General features: G+C 43.9%; 1 protein-coding gene across 1 annotated transcript in view; it reads right to left on the bottom strand.

Annotated features, from left to right (window-relative positions):
- Window positions 1-19461, bottom strand: part of Slc9a9 (solute carrier family 9 member A9) — a 559136-nt gene that overhangs the window by 522574 nt on the left and 17101 nt on the right. The window lies entirely within an intron of this gene.

Here is a 19461-nt window from a genome sequence, read left to right as displayed (position 1 = left end):
GAACTAGCTCTGTAGACCAGGCTGGTCTCGAACTCACAGAGATCCGCCTGCCTCTGCCTCCCAAGTGCTGGGATTAAAGGCGTGCGCCACCACCTCCTGGCTTATGTTGTTACTTATATGTATACTTTCAGGGCTGACCATTTGTTACCAGATAAGCAAGTATGCTCTTCCCTGGGAAAGACTGTTTCTATACTAAAAAGCAACAATAACAAGATAACCTCTATTTTCAGGGTCTCCTGACCGTTCCACATCTGTGTAAAGTGTGGGTAGAGACGATAATGCTCCCTCTAGGTTAACGCTTCCTGAGATGGTCACCTACACCATCATTGTTCTAGATTTGCAGGGCAACTGTAAGTGTTCCAAGCAGAGGAGCCTCGCTGAAGCTAAAGGGGTGAGCATACAGCTGTGAACATTTGGAAGGTGCCTGGTGCCACGAAGTCCTCACGGGAATACCTTTGCCTCTGCAGCTTTCCTGCAGAAGTGGGCTAACTGTCGAAACAGAACTTTCCACTAATCAGAACAGCTCACTCTCTGCACATAGGTTAACCAATGCACCAATGGATTACAGTTTCTAAAGCAGCCAGATGATGCTGGCAGGCTGAGAGAGGCACACAGCACAGGGGGATTTATTTGTGTATACAAACAGATTTGTGTTCCTCTTAGCCTAGCTCGACGCTTAGTCGCTGCTAAATCAGAGTTCTGGGATTGACTCCAATCTGGGCAATTTCTCAGAAATAGCTGGATTTGCCATGGGCCCAGCCTCCGTTGGAAATCCAACGTGTCATTTTCCTGGGACTTATACTCCGATACTCCGGTCGTGGCCTTGATAGTGATAGTAAGGGGTAAACTATTCATCTTTAAATTAAAATACTGATGTGTGAGTGTGGGAATATGGGTGCGTGTGTGGGGGTGTGGGGGTGAGTGTGTGGGGGGGTGTTCCCTGAGCAGAAAGTAAAGAAGAGCAGAGAGCCGAAATGCCCATCAAAGGATTTACACACACATAATTTACACACACATAATCAAAGGATTTACACACACATAATTACACACATAATCAAAGGATTTACACACACATAATTTACACACACATAATCAAAGGATTTACACACATAATCAAAGGATTTACAAACACACACAATTTACATGCAGAACAGAGCCTGCCCATCGGAACTTCATGTGATCAGAAACTGGAATGTGGCCACTAGCCACACGGCAGGCTGAGCTCTTACTCTGAAGGACTGAATTTTTACCTCTCACACTGGTAGTGACTAGCGGCAGTCAGACAGCACATTAACATTTACACAGTTAGCAAGATTCTACTTTCACACCATTTTAGCTTCCAAACGTTATGTTTCACTCTTTGAGGTGTGGCTGATTTAAAACAACAGATCTGAGACTTTAAGATCCAAGCATTACCTACGTTTCCAGAAAACAGACTTTGAAGCATCAGGATTACATCTTAATGCTAACACGAGGAGGATAAAATATCAGCACATTCACAACAGTGGAGTCTATTTGAAATGCTATTTTTCATATGCACCAGTATCTGACTAGAAATGGCCCACGCCTATGTTCCCAGAGATAACAAACTAGAAAATTTCCAAGGACAGAAAGAATATTCCAAGCTTAATTCTTGAGGCTTCAGAAGGTTATAGATACGAAACTATATTTGGACTTGAGCATGCAATGACTCAAGATGACTTGTCTGGGAAGAAATTCCAGTGTTCTACTGACCTACTAAGTAAATAAACACTAAAGGAACCACACTGGTGAAGGACTATGATTGATGTGACCTAGTCCTTCCAACGACTTGTTTTAAAAACAGTATTCCATCACATCTGACAACATTCTTGAGTGGTAACTGGCAAATGCAATTATCCCTGTTTTCCAAAGACAGAAGAAGAAATTAATGGCATGCCCAGTGTCCATCAACATGACAGGAACATCACTGGGAATTGACTGTGTATGTATTGGCCAAGTAAATGCATACTTACCAAGGGAACTAACTTCATATAATTAAGAAAGATTTGGGACTAAGAACTTGACTTTTGTTATTCGGAGAATAGTTGATTACTTAGGACAAGTCAAAATAGATAGCCGAATGGTATGTCCAGTCATCTTCAGTTTTAGTCACTGGAAATTTAGCAAGCCTCTTGTTGCAAGGAATATGAAGATACATTGCATAAGAGATCGATTCCCCGAAGGCTATAAACAAAGGCAACAAACTGCACACCTGCCGCACAATGCCGTGAGGAAAACTTTAATCTGAAGTTCTCCACTACAGAGACACCACTCTGGGAGGTCAAAGCATTGGATGAGGTAGGATTTGCAGTATCAATAGGAGTCTATCCATGGGCCTCCTCTGTGCAGAGTCCTGCTCATTCACCAGCTATTGGACCCACAGGCCAGGGGCGTCCAAGCCACAGTGAAAGCAAGCAGCTCATGGAAATTCACTTACAACTGGAAGAAAGTAACTTAAAATATTTTAAAATACTAAAGTAAGCGAAGCTATACTAAAAAGTAGAATTCATGGTCTGCACACATTTTTAGTGCAAATGGAAGATTTTAAAGGAAATTTGGATGACCTGGGGCACGTAGCCACAGGGCACTTCTGGTGGTGGTTCTCGGGTATTGCTTGTCCTTTCTTCTAACCCAGCTTAACTTTGACTTGAACTACAGAAGTGAAAGAGCAGACTCAAAATACTTAATGAGACCATGCCGTGACACTCATCAGGTGACCTTGGTCTCCTTATTCAACTTCTCTGAGTTCCATTTCCTCATTTACACGGTAGGGCAGTGTCTATAAGCTAGTGGCCTCAGAGGATTAATGAATTTGCAGGATTCTGACTGTTATAGGTCTGAATCTAAATGAAAGAAAATGCTAATGGTCTAGGAGTTGGAGACACAAGACATATCCACAGATCAGAAGTTAACAAGGCAGAGGAACGGGGAGGGAAGGGGAGGCTCAATGGGTCCATGCCAGCCCAGATTAAACCTCTCTCAAATCCACTGGTAATGAATTTGAACTCGATTCACTCAAAGATGAAGACAAGTCAAGACACTTTTATAAGCACTATCAAACACTAAATGGCTAGAGGGAATACGAACTTGTATGATCTCGAAGAGATACAATTTGGCAATGGCTATGAAAATACTGTCCATCCCTCTTCAATTAACAACGTCTAACCTGAGATTTTTTTCTTCTGTAATAGACTTGCATGCATGGGACCCCCACAAAGCAGAGAAGATGGTGGGACGACCCACGGCCTGGGTCATCCATTGTGATATAATACACAGCTGAAATTAATAAAACTATTAGAAAGACTACAGAAGCAGCCTACAAGCAGATAAAGTTGCTTTCTGCCATTTGTGAACTCGGACAAGGGGCAGAACTGTATGGCTGGCACAGGTAGCTGAAACTGCCCAGGACTCCCACATCCTGACATGCAGACTGTTTCCTTGCTGTCAGGTGCCTTCTATGTCTGAGTTCCAACCCATGAACCCAGGGGGAAGTAATAAATACTCCTTCCAAGTGGGACCCCTGTCTTTGCTGTTCTCTCCCCCCCCCCCATCCCCGAATTCCTCCTTACTCAGCTCACTTCTCATCTCTGCCCTCTGACCTCTTCTCTATCAGCTGCAGAATGAGGCCAACAGGAGAGACAATGGACAGATGCTTCAATATCCCAACATAGACTGTGGAATCTTTTAAATGCTGACTCATGTGACTGTCTCACCTACTCAAAGAATACAGTGTGTGAATGTTTTCTTTTCTTTTTATCCTTTATAAAGATAAGTCCTTTGAGATTAGTTTGCAGAGATCAAAGATGAGCTGGGTAGAAGGAAGACACTGTCAGTTTGTAGTCACCAAAGCCAGCACAAGGGACTGTCAGTGCTAAAGGAGGTGGCTGTGACAGAATCAGAAGAAACAAACCCAGGACACAGCTATTCACTCAACGAGGATTTGCTTAAAATAAACCAGGCATATGGCAGGGAGGATTAGCAGGGCTTAGGGTTGAAACAGAGAGGTAAAAGTGAAAGAAAGGAAAGAAGAGACCTACGGCTTTACACCTGAATGAGTGACAGAGAATGTGGCTGGGGAGCTGCTGACTTGGTGTGGGTAAGAGGGTCAGGACCCCCCCCCCCCCGCAACACCTCTCCAAGGCCTTGCGAGCCTCAGCTTACTGAGACTGACTGTCTGGAACACGTGGAGAAGTGTTCTTGATGGCAAGATAGAGCCAAGGAGAAACATTCCATAATCACCAAAGTGTGGCAGGTTCTCTGCAGAGTGGTTGTCATGGAAAGAAGAGGGACAAGGCTGGGAAGAGAGAGAGAAACAGAGAGACAGACACATATACACAGAGGGATATAGAGAGAGACAGACAGACAGAGACACAGAGATGGAGACACACACAAAGAGAGACAGACGACAGAGACAGATGGCGGGGCAGAGAAACAAAGAGCTCAGCTGCAGAAAAGCCCAATAAAGAGAGTTGCTGCGGCTGGATGCAGGTGCCAGCTCCAGTAACAGATGCGTGGGGAGGCTGGGGTTTTGTGTACATAACCTCGTTCTCAGAATAATTTCTTAGCACCACATCTGGAACACATTTCCCCCAGCTATTCACGATGTATGTGAAATTCAATCACTTCAGACAGGGGCAAGAACGCAAACTTTGGAAACTAATTGTGCTTTTGCTAGGGATGGATCTCTGAGCTGGGCTGGGAAGGGACTGACTCCGCCCACCATGCCCAGGTACTGAGAATGCGATGTGAAGATGGGGGTTTCGTGGTTTGGAAGCATAGACTGATCTTTCCGGGTTGACTCCAGTGGGGACATGGGCACAGGGGTTACGAAATAGGGTGTGCTGAGGAAGCAGGTGCGGTGGGCTCCAGACCCCTCTCTCAGGGAGTAGCGTCTTAAGGGGCCTGGAAAATAACAACTGGATATAAAGGAGGGAGAAGCAGATGAGGGGGGGATAAAGGGACAAAGATGATGAGCAGGGAAAAAAGAGAAGAGTAGGGGCTGGAGAGAGGAGTACGGCAAAATTAAGATGTTGAATGAGCTTACCAAGTGAAGCAAGTGGTAAAAGCAACATTGCAAATAAAGAGTGAGCCGCTAACTGTCTTTGAGTCGGTGAAATCTTACTCGGGGCGTTAAGACTGTGGCTTGGCCACCTTAAGGGATTATTATCCACGTGGGAAATACTCTTCCGTTTCTCCAGATATTTATGCAGAATCCCTAAATCTTAAATGTAGCGGGCACTTGTCAGAGAGTTAGGATGTGCCTTACATAGGCTAGCGGTGTTGGAAACGGAGCTGTCAGAGAGAGGCATCTGTAGAGGAGCTACAGTGTATGGGAGGCAACGGGAGGAGGGTGCTTGTCCTGCGCATGCCCAGCATCTACCACCACTCAACTTCTCTTCCTGCCAGCGCTGAGGCTACCTTCCTGCCTGGGTTCAACCTCCCTTCCTGCCAGGGCTCAGCTTCTCTTCCTGCCAGGGTTCAGCTTTTCTTCCTTCCTGAACTCAACCTCCCTTCCTGTCAGGGCCCAGTCCCTCTTTCTGCCAGGACCCAGCCACCTTTTCTGCCTGGACTCCACTTCTCTTCCTACCAGGGCTCAGCCTCTCTTCCTGCCAGGGCTCAACTTCTCTTCCTGCCTAAGCAGTTTGACTTTGCCCGCTCTATACCCTGTGAGGCTGTGTCCGGCTTTTGCCTAAGGAAACGTTTATCTGATAAAAAATTATTAGAATTTCTAGCCTAAACCTGAACCCTGGAGCAATCAAGGCATACATGTCAAGTCCTGGCCACTTGGGGGCAGCACTGGGCTGGAAAATTCTAAGCTAGACATTATTATCCTTTATTTTATTTATATATTAATTTGACTTCGAGATTCTTTTGGGGGTGGTGATCTTTTAGATAGGACTATGTAGCTCTGGGTAGTTTGGTGCTCACTATGTAGCCAGGCTACCTCAAATGTGCTGCAAGTCTCTTATGGCGACCTCCCAATCGCTAAGACGGCAACATGCATGGCTCCACGTACTTCTGGAAAGTGTAAGCGTATCTGGTTGACATCCATCTTCATCTCAACCAGGAAGCAAGGCACGCCTGGAAGTTAGTGTCTTCTCCTTCCTCCTGTATTCTTTAATTCTGCATGTATCCATAAACAATAATCGGCACTGCACATTGTCTATGTTCTAGGAATCTGGTCAATATCCTTTTGTACCTTGGTTTCTACATATGAGATCAGTTTTAAATTTATCTATGCTAATGAACATGTGGGTCTTATCTATTTGCTTATACTGCCTTGGAACATTCTACTGGAGGAATGGATCCAGATTTTCTTCTCTAACTGACAGGCTGATTTATATCTTCCGTCAACACAAAATACTGAAGAAGATATCCTTGTACTTATGCATTGGTATACACTCAAAACCTATCTAGACATAGACTGTTAAGCAGTAGGCAACGTGTACTGCCCCTTTAGAGATGTTGCTACTGACGACCTCATTTACACACCCACTGGGGAGTTTTAGACTATTTTTTCATGTTCTAGCCAACACTATGGTTGATCATTTTCTAATTTGTTGGAGGTTTGATCAATAGTAAACATCACATTGTCTACTTTGTTTCCATTATTAATGAAATAAGTATATTTATTTTGCTTGTTGAGCTTTTATGATATTTCTTCAGGATAATTCCTGATCATAACTTTTTATCCAGTTTGGTTTTCCTTATTAATTTGTTTACTTGAAGAATCTGGATACAATTCTGTTTAGTTACTTATACTTCAAATACATTCTTCTAGTCTTATTATCTCCTTCAATAATTTGTTTTTGTGACATTGGTGACAATTTCTTACATAATTTTAATGTTGTGAAATGTGTGCATTTTTATATTATTTTAGTTATGGGAATGTTTTTATTTTTCCATATTCTAATATTGTAACTACATTTTCTCCCCACTTTTTATCATTTTTGTATAATATTCTACAATCAGGTCTTTAATTCTCATGAAATTAATGTTACAGACATGAAATGGGGAATCAGTAATTTTCTTTCTGTCATATGGAGAGACAATTGTCCCAGGGAAGGTCCTAGTTTTTCCTTTTTCCACCAATTTCTGTTGGGTTTGCGGTCACTGTCAAGTGCTTTTCCAAAGATGCAGAAAGCACTTATTTCAATAAATATTTCATGCCTGCCATTGATAGATGGCCCACTTAGTGCTCTAGAAGATAGGGAAGGCTTTGGCTAGATGGCATGCACTAAAATATCACTCACACCAGTGAAAATTTAAAAAGAACACAAATATCAAATGTGAGTCTGTCTACTACACTGGAGTTTCTAAACATCTGAGAAAAGGTTTAAGTTTAAGCAAATATAGGAAGGAACAAAGTTTAGATCCTGTCTAAACTTCCTAGAAATAGACACGCATATTAAGAGAGCCTGACATCTAAAATCTTCCATGGTGGTTGTTGTATAATGTAGAATTATTTGGACTCTTTCCTTTCAAAATACACATTTCTATTTAAATGAGCATTCTGTGATATTTTCTGGAAGTTATAGAGAAAACGTAATAAAATTCATATTACAAATAATAACAACTCTATAGATTGCAAACAAATTAGAACAACAAAGAATGAAGCGAGTACCTGTATATCTACCATTTATCAATTCTTCATAATAATTAACAAATATGACAAATTTCCATGATGCTGGTTTGATTTTCAGACTTCCTTTACAAATAGCAACTCAGGTTTTCTTCCCAACAACCTTTCCAGTTAAATCTTGCGAATGCCTTGTTTTTACAGACGTCGAATGAAAGTCCCGGTATATGATTTGTCCAAAGTTACATACCTGGTAAGCAACATGGCCCAGATTCAAACTTTAGATTCCAGCAGGTTAGCTGACAGCAAAAGTGACTTCAGTGGAAGAAAGACCAGTCAATACAGTGAGCACTTGCTCAACTCCTGACATTAGTTTAAGTTCTTTGCGTGTCTTGGTTTGTTTGTTTGAATTCATGATGGCCTTGGAGTGTGAAGAAATATCTTATTTTTACAAATGGGGAAATTGGACTTGCAGAGTTTACCTAGAATTCCTTAAGCCACATAGATATAAAGTAACATTTATAAGTCATACAGCTCAGGGACTGGTCTCTTAGCCACAGTATCCCTTCTGTCCCCAAAAGAAGACCAAAGTCACACAGTCCACTACTGCAGGCATCACTCATCGCCTGCTATATATGAGGTGTTCCAGACAGTACCACGGCATCAAATCAGCAAGGCCTGAGAGACTCCTATCTTCTGCTTAAGTTTCTTGATCTCACAGATTACTCCCCATGTCACCTATGTGACTCTCGACTCGGGAGATCATGTGGCCTGGCCGCACTTAATGTCTTTGTCTTCTTCTAATCATACATAGCTTCTCCCTTCACTCTCAAGGTCCAGCCTGGAAGGCAAAGGCTATAGCTGCTTCCTCCTGACCCTATATGCCAAGACTTCTCACCCTTTCACCCACTCTACGCTTGCACGGACTGATTCCGATCTCTTTGGGCCTGACCTTCATGGGACAGTGACCTGGCATACCTCACAGTCTGTGGTTTTGGCATGACAGGGAGGCTCAGTTCTAAGACTGGTATAGGACAGACTGAAGAGTAAAGAGCAGATGGACAAGAGAAGGGCCTATTCTCCCACTTCTCCACAGTGGACTTTCCTCAGGACCCATCAGGAGTGAATGCTTCCTCCCCGCCCCTGTCTGGAGTAAACCTTACTCTTGGCCAACCTTGATACCTCAGGCCAAAGACACCGTGCTCCCCTCATACCAGACACAGGGGAATCCCGGTCTCGCCACTGCTTCCTAAGCCTCGTAACTCTTTGGAGTTTGCCTTGTCCTTATTGGGCTCAGCTATGAGTTGTGTATCCAGCTTCCCCATCACAAGATCTCACCAGGGAGCAACCGGCCTGGGGAAGCTGGACTGGGAAGGGCTGAGTCAGCAAGAGCAGGGTCAGAGCAGGATGGCAGGAGGGGAAGGAATGCCTGCTGACATCAGCAGAAAGTCAGATGAAAATGAGGCAAAGTACTTTTAAACGCCCGCATTCACCTTAAAAAACGGTGCAGGAAAAAAGCAGCAGCCACAGACCCTCCTCCATCGACCCCCTCAGGCCCCTCACACTAGGGGAATTCACGCCTGTCAGAGGCAAATGCTACAGAAATGGGAAATGGAAGCGGACTAATATTTACAAGATGTCTGACATTAAAGACGTATTTTCACATATAGCTTTGGAAAGCGAACTTCTGCTGTTGGGATCACTAACCCCTATGTTACAGACAAGGGGAAATTTGCTCAGAGAGATTAGCATTCTGGTCCTACCCCTGAGAGTGGCCAGATGAGATTCACTCCCGGGTCTGACAGGATGTACTTCCTCATAAGATTAGAGGCAGCAGAGTTTAAGCCTAGGCTGGGAGGCTCTGCCTGTCAGGGATTCTGAAGACAGCCAGTTGTGTGAGATGGACTTTTTAGAGAGATAAAAACGGAGCTGTTTGGATACTTCCAATTATCCTAAAAATGTAATTACTTGAGCACATGTTCTGTGCTGGCAAATCATCTCTCCTGAGGGAATAAAATCGTACAAGCTTGGTTTGAAACATTTCCCAATTCCTGTGGCATAAGTATTCCTATTGTGACCCATTTCATGCTGTCAAATTTCACAATTGGCTCAACCGAGTCTGAAAACGTACTGAAATTCAGCTTCCAAGAGTTGGGCGAGCCTCATATTCTAGTCAGGTCCCCCGAGACCCACTCTGCGCTAACTAACGTAGGTGCAGTTTGGGGGTATGAAATCTGGCTTGAGGAGGCCAGTATTGTGACGATGCTGTGAAGAGCCATCTAGAAGAGAGGTGAAGACCTTGCTGTTCCTGCTGGAGGGCTGTGGTAATGACTACCAAGGTCACTTTGGGAGAGCCACCTCTCCCAAGGTCACGCCCTTCCTGGAGTGTCTGCTACCCAGACATTGAATTCAGGGGCCAGATCATATGGTTCAGATGAGGCTGGCTCTGAGGCCCATTGCAGAGCCATAGCTTCCCAAGGAGACAGCAACATGTGAGGCCTGCTTCTCTTCTATGGCCTTCTGCCCTCAGGCTTCTTCCTCCTCTGGTCATAGGCAAAACTTCCAGGTACTTATACCCTGTTGTGGGCCCATGCTTCTCTGGGAACTCAGTAACAACAGGCAAAAGGAAAGACAAGATTCATTTGACTTCTGGTGTCAGGCTCAGCCTGAAGGAGAACCGCAGCAATCAGTGCCCAGTAGGCCTTGCAATGGAAAACTATCTGTGAGGTTCTGGAGTGTGAGCCTGTGGGTGCTATCCCAGGACCAATGATGATGATGATGATGATGATGATGATGATGATGATGATGATGATGATGATGATGATGATGATGATAAATGAACAATTGAATATGTATTTTTTTAGATAAGAAATTATATGAGAGGAGCAGCGAGGCCCCTCACCCTCCACCCCAGCTTAAGACAAGCCGGCTGCCTGCTCAGCATCCTTCATTCAGCCTGCTCTGTGTGCCCTGCCCCAGCTGTGCAAGCTGTCAGGGAGGGGCTTCTGGCAGGTGGCCTGAGGAGAAACGTGGAGAGTGCCATGGGACCGAGTTTTATGTAACTGCTCCCGGGAGACCAGCGATGATGACATTGCAGCTCCGCCAGTTTAGCATTTCGGAAGGAGCCAAGCAAAACGGGAGAGAGATCCATTTCCAGTTGGATCTACGCAGACACAACATCTAATAGGAAGCCTCTTTCTTCCCCCTGCTCCTTCTGAATCGCCGAGCCTCTGCTCAGCCTTCTCTTCAGTCTCTCTGCCCCCACTTCTCCCCGTTAGAGTATTTGGAGACTTGTAGCAGTGCAGGCCTCTGAGTAGCAAGAACCATTTCAGAGCCCTTATATTTTACCCTGAGGATAAACTACGGCACACTTCAGTACAGAGTAGCCAGCAGTTCAGACAGGACACCGTGGTGGTGACAGATCGCAGCTCACAGCGGAAACTGACAATACCTACTTGCATCATCTATTCATGTCCCTAGATCCACTGAGTATCCACATATGACAGGCACTTGAAACGCGATGCTGCGGGAGTACCTTCCGCTCCTCCAGCCAATAGCTGTTGAAATACCAGCCCACTGGGGCGTGGTTTATTTATCTTTTAAAAAGAGCGGTAAGCCTCTGCCGGCTGGTGCTTGGTTCCTGCTCTGGCTCCAGCGACTAGGCTCCTTTCCTGACGGTTGGTGTTTTGTGAGTTTTACCCCCCTAAATAAATATCCCTTTAAATCATAACTGGTGTGGGATTGATTTGCGCATAAACACGATGTGACAGAAAGCAGTTCATGCTGTGGAATATTTGTTTAATGATGCAAAGATGTGTTGCATTCTTTTATGTTGCATTTGTTTAACTCTGTAAAGCTGTGTCACTTTGCCTACCTAAAACACCTGATTGGTCTAATAAAGAGCTGAATGGCCAATAGCAGGGCAGGAGAGGGGTAGGCAGGGCTGCCAGGCAAAGAGAATAATTAGGAAAAAATCTAGTTTAAAAAAAAAAAAACGAGAAGCAAGAAAAGGAGAAGGAGAGTGGGAAGCCCGAGACCAGCCACCCTGTCACACAGCCAGGCACAGCATAGGAAGGACAGAAAAATAAAGGTCAAAATCCCAGAGGCAAAATGTAGTTAAAAGGAAAAGGGATAATTTAAGTTAGAAAAGCTGGCTAGAAATAAGCCAAGCTAAAGTGGGGTATTCATAAGTAAAAATGAATTTCCATGTATTTATTTGGGAGCTGGGTGGCAGACCTCCAAAGAGTACAAAACAAAACAAAAAACAAACAAACAACAACAAAAAAAAAACTACAGTGAGCCTCTGGGGGAACAAATCTAGATTTAAACCCTAACAAGTATGTTCCAGGAAGATGAATGAGTTTTGGTCCCTTCCCCTTTCCTGTTCTTACCACTTCATGGCTTCCTCTCTGCTGACTCTGTAGGAAGGGTTCTCACTAGGTGGGTGTCTTGATTTTGGTTTTTAGCCTTCAGAAAGACAAGCCAAGTTTACCTTCTTTTATGTTACCTTGTCTAGTGGTATTCCATTATCAAGGACTAGAGAACATGAACAAAAAAGTTCTAATAAAACATATGACATTGTGCTGCCCCCTAAAGTGGGTGTCCCTTATGCTAGAGAGCTGCGATGAGGGGGGGTTCGGTTGTTTCATTTTTGACTAATCCTTGAAGATTTCTACTTTTATGTGTGTGTTATAATGCTGCGTGTTGTTTGCATGTAATTCGTAAACAAATAGGGTAATATTGGGTGCTCCGAGACTTTTTACTGAGGAGTTTGTGTTTACTGTTATGGTTTAGGTGTGGTCACATCGTGACTGATGGCTCCTTCTCCAGGGTGATGTTGACAGAATGTGGATCCTTTGGAAGGTGACGCCTACCTAAGTCTTGAGGTAATCTCACGCAACCCCCTTGAGTTCTTTAGAGATACCTGTTCCAGCAAGAGGAAACCTGGTCATGAGCCACCCACCATTTCTAGTGTTTGACATATGACCTTCTTCTGAACATTTTGCCACTGTGAGGTGATACCATCTGACGCCCTCACCATACACCAACCCAAAGGGGCTGCCCCTTCATAACAATTTACCCATTCGAACTTTTATAAATGGATTCGTTTCTTTATACAAATGTTGTTTTAACTATGGTTTGGAATAAAAGCATCTAAGTGTCCAGGCATCCTCATGGCCTTCTCTGCCAAGCTCAGGCTGCACTGGGACCCTCTCATGCAGTACAGTCAAGACCAGTCCAGATGGAGAAGCACAAATCATTATGCCTGTTCCTTTGTAGATTGTGAAAGATAAAACCCACTGCACTGAGAGCAGCCCACCTGCATTTCTCCAAGTCCTGATAATGATTAATCACCCAGAGGCTCGCTCCCTCCCAGCATGCCTAGGGAAACTGCACAGGAGACTGTACCCCAGCTTTTCTTCATCTTTCCCAGGAGTGCACTAGTATTAACTGCACAGATTTGTCTCCTGGTCCAGCCGCTTTCCCTGGTTAAAATGTTCTGTTTTCAGAAGAGCTCGGGCCCTGGCCTCTGTGCAGAGCAAAAAACCAGAAAATTCACAGATAAATGCAAGAATCAGAAGGAAAATTTGGACAGTGAGAAAAACAGACATTTAAGTGATCCACTTAATGAGAACAACCAGGTTAAAGCCGTACAGTCATCGTGTCTGTAAGTTTCTTTAAAACATCCTTAAGAACCATGATCCTGTTGTTACTCATGTTTTGTGACCTACTGGGAGAGGCCCAGATTCTCCTTTTTGAAACAATAGAACATTATAGCTCAGCACCCTAAAGCCACTTCCCTTAACCAACTGATAGTGTCACTTTTCAAACAGGAAAAGACTTAGCAAATTTCACCCCGAGTTTCCTTTGTCGATACACTGTAGTCATGTGATTTGTGGGGGAGGGGGGGAATAAGAACGATAAATTTAAGTGTGCTGACAACTTTTTCAGTATATACTAGATCTCCATGACATTCCAGTCAAATGCGTCACTCACCCTTCCAGCTCGGCAATGTAAATACGTAATGTGCTAATACACGCGAATGTGATAATGGGATCGACACATTGATGAAGTCACTACTTTCTGTCATCCTGAGTTTCCCTGTAACCCAGCTCCTCGCCTGCCCTTTCTTCATTCTCCCCACCCCTCCTTTCTGTGAGCTCACCAGGGAACACCATGTAGCTTCCCCCACCTCCACTCCCTGTGCCCAGTTCTTTGGACCCCTTCCTGTCTACCTGTCCCTGGGTGACCACCCAAGTGCTGTCTCTGTTTTTGCTTTATTTCCTGCCTGCTGCAGCCTAAGCAACCCTCTGCCTTTGTTAACCTCCCCTTCTCTGCTGACTCTGAACAAGAGTGAACACACACAACCTGGTGTTTGTTCAGCAGCTTCCGACGTTGAGATCCGCCCCCATTTCCACTCCTGCCTTCCAGTCTTCCATACTCCCCCAAATCAGAAATGTCTCCTTTCCTGAAATACTTATTCCTATTCCCCCTTGCATACCATGCCCCTCTCTGCCTGGAATGTCTTCCCACCCTCCCACATGACTGCATCCTGAATCCATCCATCAGGAGCTTCCTTGTAAGCCTTCCTGTCTGCCCTACACAGCAGGACACCAGCCCCTTCTGAGTGCCTGGGGATCCCAGTACAACCCTCCCTTTGGCACCTGCCCTTGCTTACTCTGTGTTACTCAGGTGCTGTTTTCCTCTGGCTTCCTCATACCCTCCTGGAAATCATGTCTATTTCAGAAGCATCACTGTGGGGACTCAGATCATTGCTACTAAAGAATAAATAACAGTAATAGACAAAGGCTGTTGTTTCTTTGGCTGGTACTGAGAATCACACCTGGGACCTCCCCATCCTTGGCAAGCCCTTTATCACCAAACTACATCTCCACCCCTGATGCTTGGATAGTTTTCTGTATTATTTTTTACTTTACTTTTTGTTAGTTTGTTTATTTGATACAGGGTTTTTCTGTGTAACAACCCTGACTGTCCTGGATCTCACTTTGTAGACCAGGCTGGTGTCGAACTCACAGAGATCCGCCTGCCTCTGTCTCCTGAGTGCTGGGATTAAAGGCGTGCACCACCACCACCCGGCTTTTTTTGCTTTTTAAATTTCCATCTCCTTTGAAAAAAATATTATATAACATAATGTTGGCCCCAACAGGTTAAAATTAATATACCTAGGATCCACAGAACAACTTTGGCAGTGGTGTTGTGAACCAAATGGGTAGTTACAGAGCAGAACAGGACAGGTGCAGCAGGCGGCCTTGAGTGCACTTTGACTCATAACACGGGCAGCACCGTTTTCACCTGTCTCAAGTCAAACACTCTTTTCTGTCCTACGTTTTCACCTGTGTTGAGCATGAATAGAACAGGTTTAGCATATGGTATTTCCTGAAGCTTACGTGCGGCATAAGCACACAGCATACCGCTGCTGCTGTAAATGCCAGTAGCTCTCAATTTTCCAGCTTTATACTTTCCTATTGGAAGGGGTGTGTGAAGGCACTGAGCTGTGTCTGTTTCCAAGCGCCACCAGCCCCTAGCCATCCCAGAAATGCATGTGCGCATATAAAACTTTCCGAGAGGTGTTGGCACGGCACAGGGATTCCTCCCTCTCTCCAAATCCTTGGCATTTCATCCAAGCTTCACACTCCATTCTTCTGAGAGTAAAATGGACTGTCAAATCCTAAATGTAGATCCAAAGTCTGACTACTCATTGTAATACATGCCAAAAAAAAAAGGCGATTCAGTGGGGCCCTGTGGTGGCTTCTGCACCCCACTATGTGGAACTTCTGAACTGCCCACTTCCTCCCGCCCTTGGAGCTGAAATTCCCTGGGCCTCAGTCTTTTCTCTCTGGGCTTTTGGAGAGCCTGGCCAGTGTGTGGGAGCAATAAGCTGTCACGACTCAGGATCAAGTGCTAGAGTCTCAGTGTGGTTTCTTCCCACTGGCACCGGATTCTGGCCCATCATGGAATCTCTGTAGACACTAATTTTATTATCTGCATATGCACAACAACATGAGAGGGTAAATGAACATTTTAAAACATTTAGCATCCAGGACACCATAAGTTTATCAAATTCAGGATGGTAATTTTCAAACCCTGCATCTTTCTTCAGATGCATACTATTGGAAAGTTTGCAGATTTATTCAAATTTTCCATTTTTTTATGCACTCAGCAGATAGTCATTTAGCATGAAGCACCATGGCAGGCTTTAAGGATACACTGGTTCACTATCTAGTGTGTGGTATATCTCTCCCAACAGATGTTGGTACGTGAAGAAACCAGCCTCACAGATTGCTAAGCTTGGCGAATACTAAGTAAGCATCCAGATGTTGCCGTACCAATGCAGCACCGTTGTTGGAGGCAGTGAGAATGACAGAGATGTCGGCAGGGTGGCGTTACAGTGACAACAGCGGGTCGAAAGAGCGGGAGCAGTGAGAACGATAAGGTATAAAAGCTGGTGCTTTCTGTACATCTCATCTTACAAGACAAGTCTCAGAAGATCTCATACAAGAGAGAGTAGAAGTGAGAAAAGCCTGGGATGAGTAGGGGGTGGAGAAGGACAGAGAGAGGTTGATCAGTGGGAGCTGTCTTAGTTTCTTTTTCCCTTTGCTATGATAGAATACCTTGATAAAAAATCATTTATTTTGGCTACAGTTCAAGGGCACAGTCTATTACATGGGGAAGTCGCAGCTATGGGAGCTGGAAGCCATGGCTCTCATATCCACAGCCAAGAAGTTCACAGAATGGGTGTTCAGCTCTCTTTTTCCCTTTCTATGTAGTCTGGGACCCAAGACCAGGAATGGGGCCAACTACTTGTAGGATGGGTTTTTCCATCTTAATTAATGTAATCAGCCCCTCAGAGTCAGACTCAAGGATTACATCATCCCTCAGGGGACACTTAGAGCACTGGTTCTCAACCTTCCTGGTGTTGTGACCTTTAATACAGTTCAAGCTGTGGTGACCCCTAGCTATAAAGTTAATTTTGTTGTTCCTTCATAACTGTAATTTTGCTACTGCCTGTATTGTAATGTAAATACTTGTACAGATTGAGGTTTACCAATGGGATCGGAACTCACAGGTTGAGAAGCACCGGCCTAGATGCTCATATCCCACGTGATTCTAGATCCTCTAAAGCTGACAGTTGGCACAGATCATCGCAGCCACTAAGTCAGTAGGACAGGACTTGGGGAGGACCCAGTGGTTAAGAACCACTGTTCTTGCAGAAGACAAGAGTGTGAGTCCTAGCACCCACATTGGGTGGCTCATAGCTTTAACTCCACCTTTAGGGGCATCCAGCACCTCTGATCTGTTCCAAGGGCACTTGCACTCACATCCACACAGTTTAAAACAGTAATAATAATAGAGTCTTTAAAAGACTGTTGTGTTTTTGCTCACTCGGAAAAATGGTTACTAATAACAGTAATATACTGCACAGTTTACAAACTAGGAACAGGATTATGATTGTTTCTAGCTTAAAGAAATGGTAAGTGTTTGAGAGGATGGTCATGTTAAGAATTATATAAGTGTATTCTACAATGTGTACGTATCTGAAAACACCACATGATACCCCATTAATACATACAATTTTATGTTTTTATGTAGCATTTAAAAACAAAGTTTAGAGAAGTAAGGAGATTGATCAGTAGACAAGCACAGTTTGTTGCTCTTGCAGAGGACCAAGTTCAGTCCCCAGAACCCATATGGCAGCCCACAACTATCAAAACTCCAGTTCCAGAGGATACAACTCCCTCTTCTGACCTCCACTAACAGTAGGCACACATGTGATGCACATGCATACATGCAAGCAAAACACTCATATAAAATAAAATAGATAGATTTTTAAAATATTTTTTTAAAATGAAGTTGGAAACTACAGTAATTTAATTGAACCTAGGGGAAATGACATATCATATGATCTGTGTTATAGAAAGGAGCTGATTGATATAAATGGATGCATACAGTAGGGAAGTCAAGAGGGAGCCAAGCCAACAGCTGTACATTTATACAGACCCAGGATCTGGTCATAATGTCACATGAGCAACAAATATGAAGTCAGTCACACTCCAATTATTTAAGAACAAAATCCAGTCCCCTTGAAGTCACCTAATGTAGCAAGGATTCTGGAAGATGTCTTGTTCTCCCCCAGCAGAAATGGGAGTATTTGTACTGGGCACAGGGCCACTGACTACAGAACCTAGGCCCTTAAAGCACCAAATGCTGACCTTGACTCAAAGTCTCCTGGCTTAGCAGTATATCCAGGAGTCAACATCAAGGAAACACCCTAGAAGCACAGCTTCTAATCTGACCACTGAAAGAAAAATTTTCATCTCTTGCTTAAATATTCAAAAGCAAACACTTGATTGTGGCTGCTGATAAAGAAATTACCGTATCACAACACAGTACCAAAATTTCTGGCCAGGTATTTATGGGCAGTCCTGCTAGAGAACAAGATCGCTATGGCAACAGGAATAATTCCAGCATCCTTGGAGAATCAACCTGTCTGGAGTACTGCTGTGTAGAAACACAGACAAAATTGGATAGGAGCAGAAGGAGAGAAGTAATTTAGATCCAGGAAATGCCAAATGTAAAAGTGGCCAGGTGTTCTGGTACATGCCTGTCAGCCTAGCGCTAGGGAGCCTAAGGTGAATTCAAAGGTAGCCTGGGCTACACAGAGAGCTCCAGGAAACATTAGGGTACACACAGAGACCTGGACTCACAATAAATAAGCACATAAAACTGAAATATGTTTTAAAATTAATATCATGTATTGTAAACAAGCTATATAAAATTATTTTTTTGATAAACAATTTTCTATTTCCTTGTGGATAAAGAGAATCATATGACTGAGATCATTGAAAACATGAGTCCTGGAAGATGCCCCATTTATTACGGAAGTGTATTGTTCAGTGTCCTTGCTGTGCAATCAGACTTGCTTCACTAGTGAGCTGTAATTTTATTTAACATGGTTTGACTTTCCTGAGTCCTCACAAGTCCTGTCACACACTTAATATAGAAATATACTAGTGGAAGATAACGAAGAAAAATGACAAAAAGACTGTAAATTGGTCATCTTGAAAGGGAAAAAACAGAAGACCAATCCTCCCTTCTCTAAATCTCTCAAAACCAGGAAAATTGTGTGTGTGTGTGTGTGTGTGTGTGTGTGTGTGTGATCTAATTAGCAATCAAACTTGGGTCCTCTGTAAGAGCATCAAGCACCCTTAATCACTGACTCCAACCCTTTTGCCCCAAATGTATGTTTTTGTTCTTATTCTGTTTTGTTTCATTTTTGGGTTTTGTTGTAGTTGTTGTTGTTTGTTTGTTTTTTCATTTTGGGGTTTTTTGTTTGTTTGTTTTTTGAAACAGAGTTTCTGTGTGTAGCCTTGGCTGTCCCAAAACTCACTGTTCAGAATAGGCTGGACTCAAACTCTAAGACCCACCTACTCCTGCTTCCCAAGTGCTGGGATTAAAGGAATGCTCTTCTATAGCCTGGAACTATGTTTGAATAAGAAAATTAAGTCTGTATGGGATAAAAGTGATAAAAATGCCTTACTATCCCTCCAGAGAGTACTCACCTCTGACCCAAAGACTCTGAAGTAATTCCTACAAGCTTCTGATTCCTACCACACTCATTCATTGGCAACAGGATCTCACCATCTCAAGGGTGATGTTGGACACACAAGGTCAAAAAGGATGGTTGAAGTTGATTCCTCATCCTGAGTGTTTGCATTTGCAGTAAGACCAAGGTCTCTTGCTAGTGGCCAAAGCAGCTAAGTGGTCACAAATGGGCAGTATAACCTCTCTCTCTCTCTCTCTCTCTCTCTCTCTCTCTCTCTCTCTCTCTCTCTCTCTCT

This window comes from Microtus ochrogaster, unplaced genomic scaffold (genome assembly GCF_000317375.1).
Source record: "Microtus ochrogaster isolate Prairie Vole_2 unplaced genomic scaffold, MicOch1.0 UNK12, whole genome shotgun sequence".
Lineage (NCBI taxonomy): Eukaryota > Metazoa > Chordata > Mammalia > Rodentia > Cricetidae > Microtus > Microtus ochrogaster.
Note: the sequence above shows the minus strand (reverse complement) of the source record. Positions and strands in the feature narration are given on the sequence as shown.